This window comes from Orycteropus afer, unplaced genomic scaffold, assembly GCF_000298275.1.
Source record: "Orycteropus afer afer isolate SDZICR_OR568_19922 unplaced genomic scaffold, OryAfe1.0 scaffold00162, whole genome shotgun sequence".
Classification (NCBI taxonomy): domain Eukaryota; kingdom Metazoa; phylum Chordata; class Mammalia; order Tubulidentata; family Orycteropodidae; genus Orycteropus; species Orycteropus afer.
Window position 1 is genome coordinate 1,021,678 of NW_006921749.1, and position 7,893 is coordinate 1,029,570.

At 40.2% G+C, this 7,893-nt stretch overlaps 1 non-coding gene across 1 annotated transcript; it reads left to right on the forward strand.

Annotated features, from left to right (window-relative positions):
* The first annotated feature begins 7,057 nt into the window (after window positions 1-7,057).
* Window positions 7,058-7,164, forward strand: LOC122150532. The gene has a single exon (XR_006163714.1). It is a non-coding gene; the product is annotated as a U6 spliceosomal RNA (small nuclear RNA).
* Window positions 7,165-7,893: the final 729 nt, after the last annotated feature.

Sequence of the window (7,893 nt, forward strand, 5' to 3'; positions counted from 1 at the left end):
GCTGTAGTCTTTGATCTTCATCAGTAAGTGCTTCAAGTCATCTTTATTTTCAGCAAGCAAGGTTGTGTCATCTTCACGGGTTGTTAATGAGCCTTTCTCCTATCCTGATGCTGTATTCTTCTTATCATCCAGATTCTCAAATTATTTGTTCAGCAAATAGATTTGGTAAACCACACACTATCCCTTGTTCTGTTCATATGATTGCTTCTTGGTCTATGTACTGGTCTCTCATGAGCACGATGAAGTATCCTGGAATTCTCATTCTTCACAATATTATCCATAATTTGTTAAGATTCACACAGCTGAATGTGTTTGCATGTTAACAGAATACAGGTAAGCATCTTTCTGGTATTCTCTGTTTCAGCCAAGATCCATCTGACATCAGTAACAATATCCCTTATTCTATATCCTCCTCTGAATCCTTAAATTCCTAGCTGTTCCCTGTTGGTGTACTGCTACAACTGTGTTTGAATTATCATCAGCAAAATTTTACTTATGTGTGATATTAATGATAGTGTTAGATAATTTCTGCATTCTTCTGGATCACTTTTCTTTGGAATAGGCATGAATATAGATCTCTTCCAGTTGGTTGGCCAGGTAGCTGTCTTCCAAATTTCTTGGTATAGATGAGTGAGTGCCTCCAGCATTGCATCAATTTATTGAAACACCTCAATTGGTATTCCATCATTTGCTGGAGCCTTGTTTTAAGCAGAAGCCTTCAGTACAGCTTGGACTTCTTCCTTCAATTCCAGTGGTTCTTGATCATATATTGTCTCCTAAAATGGTTGAACATTGACCGATTCTTTCTTTCTTTCTTTTTTGATGCTTTCCTGCATCATTCAATATTTTGTCCATAGAATCCTCAATATTGCAATTTGAGGTTTGAATTGTTTCTTCATTTCAGTTTCAGCATGAGAAATGCTGAGTGTGTTCTCCCCTTTTGGTTTTCTAAATCCAGGTATTTGCACATTTCATTATATTTTATTTTTCTTCTAAAGTTGCTCTTTGAAATCTGTTCAGCTCTTTGACTTCATCAATCCTTCCATTTGCTTTAGGTCATCTCCATTCAAGAGCAAGTTTCAGAGTCTCTTTTGAATCCATTTTTGTCTTTTCTTTCTTTTCTGTCTTTTTAATAACCCTATTCTTTTTCCATGTGTGATGTCTTTGATGTCATCGCACAAATCATCTGGTCTTTAGTCATTAGTATTCAATTTGTCAAATATATTCTTGAGATGATCTATAAATTCAGGTGGGAGAGATGATCTATAAAATTCAGGTGGGAGAGATGATCTTTAAATTCAGGTGGGCTACACAGTTGTATTTTGGCTTCTGTGGACTTCTTTTAATTTTCTTCAGCTTCAACTTGAATTTGCATCTGAGCAATGGATGGTGTGTTCCAACTGATGATATTGAACTTCTTCATCATCTTTTTCCTTTCCACAGATGTAGTTGATTTGATTGCTGTGTATTCCTTCCGGTGAGGTCCACATGTATAGTAACAGTTTATATTGTTGAAAAATGGGTATTTAAAATGAATAAGTTGTTTTTCTTGCAAAATTCTATCATGTGATCTCCAGCATCACTTCTATCACAAAGACCATATTTTCCAACTACTGATTCTTCTTTGTTCCCAACTCTCACATTCCAATCTTGATTGTGTGTTTGATGAATTTCAGACTACAAAAGTTGAAAAAAATCTTCAATATCTTCTGTGGCAGTAGTGATTGGTGAGTGTGCTAGTTAAGGTTGTGTGTCTACTTGGGTGGCCCATGGTTTCGAGTGGCTGGGCAGCTGGATGTACTTACTTCCCATGATGAGATTGTAATAACCTCCATGGTGGAATCAGCTGTGAGAAACTAAGTAGTTGCCTTCAGGGTGTGGCCTGATTCTAGTATATAAGGAGAGGCTTTGAGAAAGTTCTCTAATTTCTGGGTGCATTTGGATCCTGCATTTGCCTGAGTTTTCATCTCCAGTTTCTGGACTTGAACAAGTGGCTTGCTGATTTTGGAATTATGCCATTTTACCTGTCAACCTTGGATTCATCAGCCAGCAGCTACATGAGTTACAAGAAGTTTCCAGCTCCAGTGGGCCTGGAATAAGAATCAGAGTTGTGCCCAAAGTCAAGGGGACTTCCCCTGGTCTCTAGAAGTGGCCCTCTGAATTTGGACTTTTAGCCTCTGTGTTAGACTGGGTTCTCTAGAGAAACCAAAACCAGCAAAGCTTATATATAAATTTATCTTAGGAAAATGGCTCACACACGTATGTTGTTGTTGTTGTTTGCCGTTGAGTCGGCCCCAACTCATAGCGACGCCTCTTTGGGTTTCCGAGGCAGTATCACTATGGAAGTAGGATTGCCCAACCTTCCTTCTGAGGAGTGGCTGGTGGGTTTGAACCGCCAGCCTTCTGGTGAGCAGTCAAGTGCCTTAGGCACTATACTACACACGTATAGAAGCTGGCAAGTCCAAAGTCCCTGGATCAAACATCAGCCTGGAGGCTTTTCCTGGCTCCTGCAACCACAGGGGCTAAGGAGCTCAAGGCTGGCAGGCAGTACACTGGCTGTTGACTCCAACAAATGACGAATTCAAGATCTCCAGGCTGAATGGTGAGCTGCTCACTCACGGACAGTTGTAGGCAGCACAAGAGAATCCCAATACACAGAAGAAAGTCTCTCTTCCCAGGATGTCCCTGGATATACTGGAAGCAGGCCACACCCCTGGGGAAATTCCCCTTTAACAGATTGGCCATTCAGAACACAGTCATCTGATCCCATCATGGGAACGACCACACAGAACTGGGGTCCAGCCAAGTTGACACACAGGTCCAACTATCACAGCCTCCTAAACTGTAAGAGAATAAATTACTGTTTGTTAAAGCCATCCACTTATGGTATTTCTGTTATAGCAGCACTCTACAGAACCAAAACAAAATTTGGTACCAGGAGTATGGTACTGCTTTAACAAATTCCTAAAAAGTTGAAGCAAGAGTAGACTGCATCCTTGGACCTGAGATCCCTGCACTGAGACATGGCAGAGAGACTGAAAGAGAGGCCAGCAGAGAGACCAGCAGAGACAATGGCAGCAGAATCAAGAGACTGACACAAGACAGAGCAATAGGCTTGCCAGCCCATAGAGTAAGAAAGCTGAGTGCCTTTGGGCAGGAAGCTTCCTGGTGGAGTGGTTTCCCTTTGGGTATTAATTGGCAGAAGCTTAGAGACCAATGAAATGGAAAGCAGAGCTCAGCCTCAAAGAGTAGGACTATGGCCTCTGAGGGTGGAACCACCACAGCCTACTAGATTTCAAAGTGTCAGAACTTCACCAACTTGGTTTTAGAATGTGGGGCTGACATACGTGAGTGTCAGTGGGAATGGGCCATATATGCTCCCCAAAAGTGAGGGGGGCAGTTCTTCCATGCCCAAGGGTCAGAAGAATAGGGCCTGCTAGGCCAAGGGCATGAAGTCATCACTCACATGGATTAGGAGACTCGGGCCACCCAATGAAGGAGATCTGTACAGGTGCCAAGATGACAAGGGGTGGAAATGTGGTAGTTAAGTTTGTGTCAACTTGACTGGGCCATAGTTTTGAGTGACTGGGCAGCTGAATGTACTTATTTCCTGTGATGAGATTTTAATCACCCTCATGATGGAATTTGCTGTTAGCAGCTAAGTAATTGCCTTCAGGGTGTGGCCTGATTCTAGTACATAAGGAGAGGCTTTGAGAAAGGTCTCTAGCTTTCCGATACATATGGGTCCTGCATTTGCTTGAATCTTCATCTCCAATTCCTGGACTTGAACAAGTGGACTGCCTTCTTGCTTGTTTATCTTGGGATTGTGCCATTTTACCTGTTGACCTTGGGCTTATCAGCCTCGGCAGCCAGCAGCCGCATGAGTTACAAGAAGCTTCCAGCTCCAGTGGCCTGGAATAAGAGGTGGAGCTGTAGCCCAAAGTCAAGTTTCACCTGGCCCCTAGAGCTAGCACTGAATTCAACTTTTAGACTTCTAAACTGTGAGAAAATAAATTCCTGTTTGTTAAAGTCTCCCATTGTGGTATATCTGTTATAACAGCACTGTTGTTGTTGTTATGTGCCATCGAGTTGGACCTGATTCATAGCGACCTCTCCTTGGGTTTCCAAGGTGGTATCACTATGGAAGTAGATTGCCCAACCTTCCTTCTGAGAAGTGACTGATGGGTTTGAACCACCAGTCTTCTGGTTAGCAGTCAAATGCCTTAGGCACTACAGAACAAAAATAGTGTGTAAAATTGAAAAATAGAGATTTATATTCCTCTTCTTTATATGAGTATGGATATAATCCTATCACTGACAGCATTGTACTTCAGGATAGACCTTGAAATGCTCTCATAATGATGAATGCAATGCCATTCTTCAATTTTTCACTCCTGGCATAGTAGACCATACAACTGGTATTCAAAAGGGCCAATACCAGTCCATTTCAGCTCACTAGCCACTCCTCGGAAGGAAGGTTGGGCAATCCTACTTCTGTAGTGATACTGCCTCGGAAACCCAAGGAGGGGTCGCTATGAGTCGGGGCCGACTCAACGGCACATAACAACAACAACAACAACAACTTAGGATATTGATCTTTATGCATTCGTTTCATTTTTAACAACTTCTAATTTTCCTAGGTTCATGTTTCATACATTCCACATTCTGAATACTAATGGACATTTGCAATTGTTTCTTCCAATTTTGAGTTGTGCCACATAAGCAAATGAAGATTCCAAATGCTTTACTCCTTCTATGTCATTAAATTTATCTGTAATTTGAGGAGACAGCTCTTCTCTGGTAGTACTTTGAGTGCCTTCCAACCTGAGAGACTCATCTTCCAACACTACATCAGACAATGTTCTGCTGCTATTCATAAGGTTTTTGCTGGCCAATTGTTTCAGAAGTAGACCTCCAGTTCCTTCTTTTTGGCCTGCTTTAGTCTGGAAGTGCCACTGAAACCTGTCCACTATGGGTGACCCTGCATTCAAAATACTGGTAGTATAGTAGCTTGCAGCATCCCAGCAACATGCAAACCACCACAATATGACAAATTGACAGGTGAATGATGGATTAGACTGTTACTGTCCAGTAAATCCTATTTTATCTCTTAGTTCTTGAGTGATCTCGTGCCTATAAAATCTGTTGTGAAAAATATTCCTCCACATTACCAATTCCTGTTCCATGAAATACTGTAAGTGACTAAATCTGATTCCTCTGAGAAAAGGTATCATCCCTGAGGCATTCTGTCTGGTTTGTAAGTTCATTTAATATTTGAGTCCTTTTCTAAAGAAGATATATCCTGTTTGAATCACCACTTTAATTTTCTCCAAGGTTATTACTTACATGCTTCACAAACATTGGAGACCATCTTTAACTCATGACAAATTTATTATTCAGCCTAGGAAGGAAAGTATTTGAGTTCTGTTACTTAATAGCTGTGTGACTTTGAGCAAACTACTCTAAGAACTCTGGTTTTCTTATCTCTAAAATAGGGATATGTATTACTTCTGTCATGAGGACTCAGCAGAGTTCAGAATCTAGAGGGGAATTCCATTTGTTTTTAATGCAACTCAGTTCTTCCAATATCACCATTTTTCCAAGTTTTTTTTAAAAGGATATCCAAAGGCTTTCCCTAACTATGTGTTTTTAAAAGGATATCCAAAGGCTTTCCCTAACTATTTGTTAAGGGAAGATAGTGTTAAAAATAATCACAACTCCTGGAAATTGGAATGTAAGGTATATTCTGAGCAGTTTCTTAATTGGCTGCTAGGAATTTGGCCCTCTACTCACCTGCAGCTATAAGCCTTTTCACATTTTAAACTAAGCCTAGAGTCTTTTTCATTAGGTCACATGATAATAATTTTGTTAGGGACTATCCTTTTCTAGCAAGAAAAGACAAATTTACATTGCTATAGATTTTTTTCTTGCAAAAAAAAAAAAAAGGAAATGCTTTTGCAGTCTGGGTCAGACTTTTCTTATAGTTAATATTTAGTTTCATGGGTAAGAAAAAAATCTTAAAATCAAAGTAAGATGTCTACTATTAATTTTTTTTTTTTTTTCTTTTTGACAATATTGCAATGTTGGTGCCTAAGGCACTTGACTGCTAACCAGAAGGCTGGCGGTTCAAACCCACCAGCCACTCCTTGGAAGGAAGGTTGGGCAAACCTACTTCCGTAGTGATACTGCCTCGAAAACCCAAGGAGGGGTCGCTATGAGTCGGGGCAGACTCGACGGCAGATAACAACAACAACAACAACATGTTGGACTTGGGTATAAATCCTAAACTTATTTAACACTTACTCACCTTATAATTTTTAGCAAATTACTTAAAATCTTTAAGCTTCAGTTTCCTTATCTATAAAATGTGTTTATAATGTTACAAGCTTGTAGGGTTGGAGAGATAACTATGTAAAATGCTAGTATACAGTGAGCATTCAATAATCTTAGTTATTTTTATAATTATCATATCTGTCTCTCTTTCTTAGCATACACCAAGCTTGGTGCTGACCCTTTCTTTGGACCAAACCATTCATTGATTTTTTTTATTACTATAATGAGACAAAAATCATAAGACATGATTATTTTCTTCATTCTTCTTCTTCTCCTTCTTTTTAAATCCAATTTTGTGTTGTTTAAGGTCACTCCAAAATCTAGGGTGCTTGACATGACTAAAATGACTTACACAAGCTCTGACTCTGACTACATTTTTTTCCTAGGCTCTGCTTCTGTTTCTAAGAAGGTGACCCAAGACAATTGATGAGTAAATAGGGGAAGTACAGCTTGTCCTCAGGAAGAACATGGTTGAGAGTGAAGCAGAAATTAAACCACTTTTCCACCCTTTCTGTAACCATCCCCCACACTGGCTGGAAACAGATAAGCAAACCTGATAACTCATCTCCTTAAAATTGTTTTTCAGAAACCCAGCTGAGACCAACTTGGAATCAGTTAAAATCAGCTCAGATCAGTTTTGGCCCATGGACATGCATATTGGGAGAACTGGAACCAAGTTGTTCAGAACTAACATCTCTCCCTCTGTCTAATATTTGGTTCACCTGTGCTCGCTTCAGCAGCACATATACTAAAATTGGAACAATTCAAAGAAGATTAGCATGGCCCCTGCACAAGGATGACATGCAAATGTGTGAAGAATTCCATATTTTTTGAAACCAAATGTACATGAAATGTTGAATGTAAAACAAATTCTGCTCTGTAAATCTGCACCTAAAGCACACACACACACACAAAGTAATAATAAAAAATAAAATAAAATAAACCCTGTTTACCTGATGACAGAAGTTTATATAACTCATGCAACATGCAAAAACACTGCATTAAAACCTGACTGTCCTTTTAAACCAAGGTAAACAAAACTTTAGGCAGTCCCCAGCCAATTCACACCCAAATTTCTGGAATTTCTATGAATATGCATAGCTCCCCTTTCTTGAACCCTGTAAGAATTGTACCCTAACTCTGCACAGGAATTCAGATGTGGGTACAGCCCCTGTCTCCTACCATGTGCATGGTAATAAATTATCTTTCTCTCCTCTCAAGTACTCAGTGTGTATGAACTGATTCAGCTTGATTGTGCACCAGGCAAGGGCTCACTTTAGTCTGGTATCAAATGGCAACTCTGGTGGTGTTACAATACCTTTGACCCTCTGCCCAGAGCACAAGAGCCCTCAGACAGTGGAGGAGGCCCTCAGACGGATCTCAGTGTGCACCCACACACTGCTCTGTTCGGAGGTACATAAGGAGGTGAGAAGCCTTCTGGTGTAGTGCCCTCAACTCAGGACATTTTCATTTCTTGACAGAAGAGAACTGTTCTGGGTTTGAAGATGTTTCCTCAGTGAGTGAAAGCTAAATTCTTCAGAATACATAAAAGAAACTGAC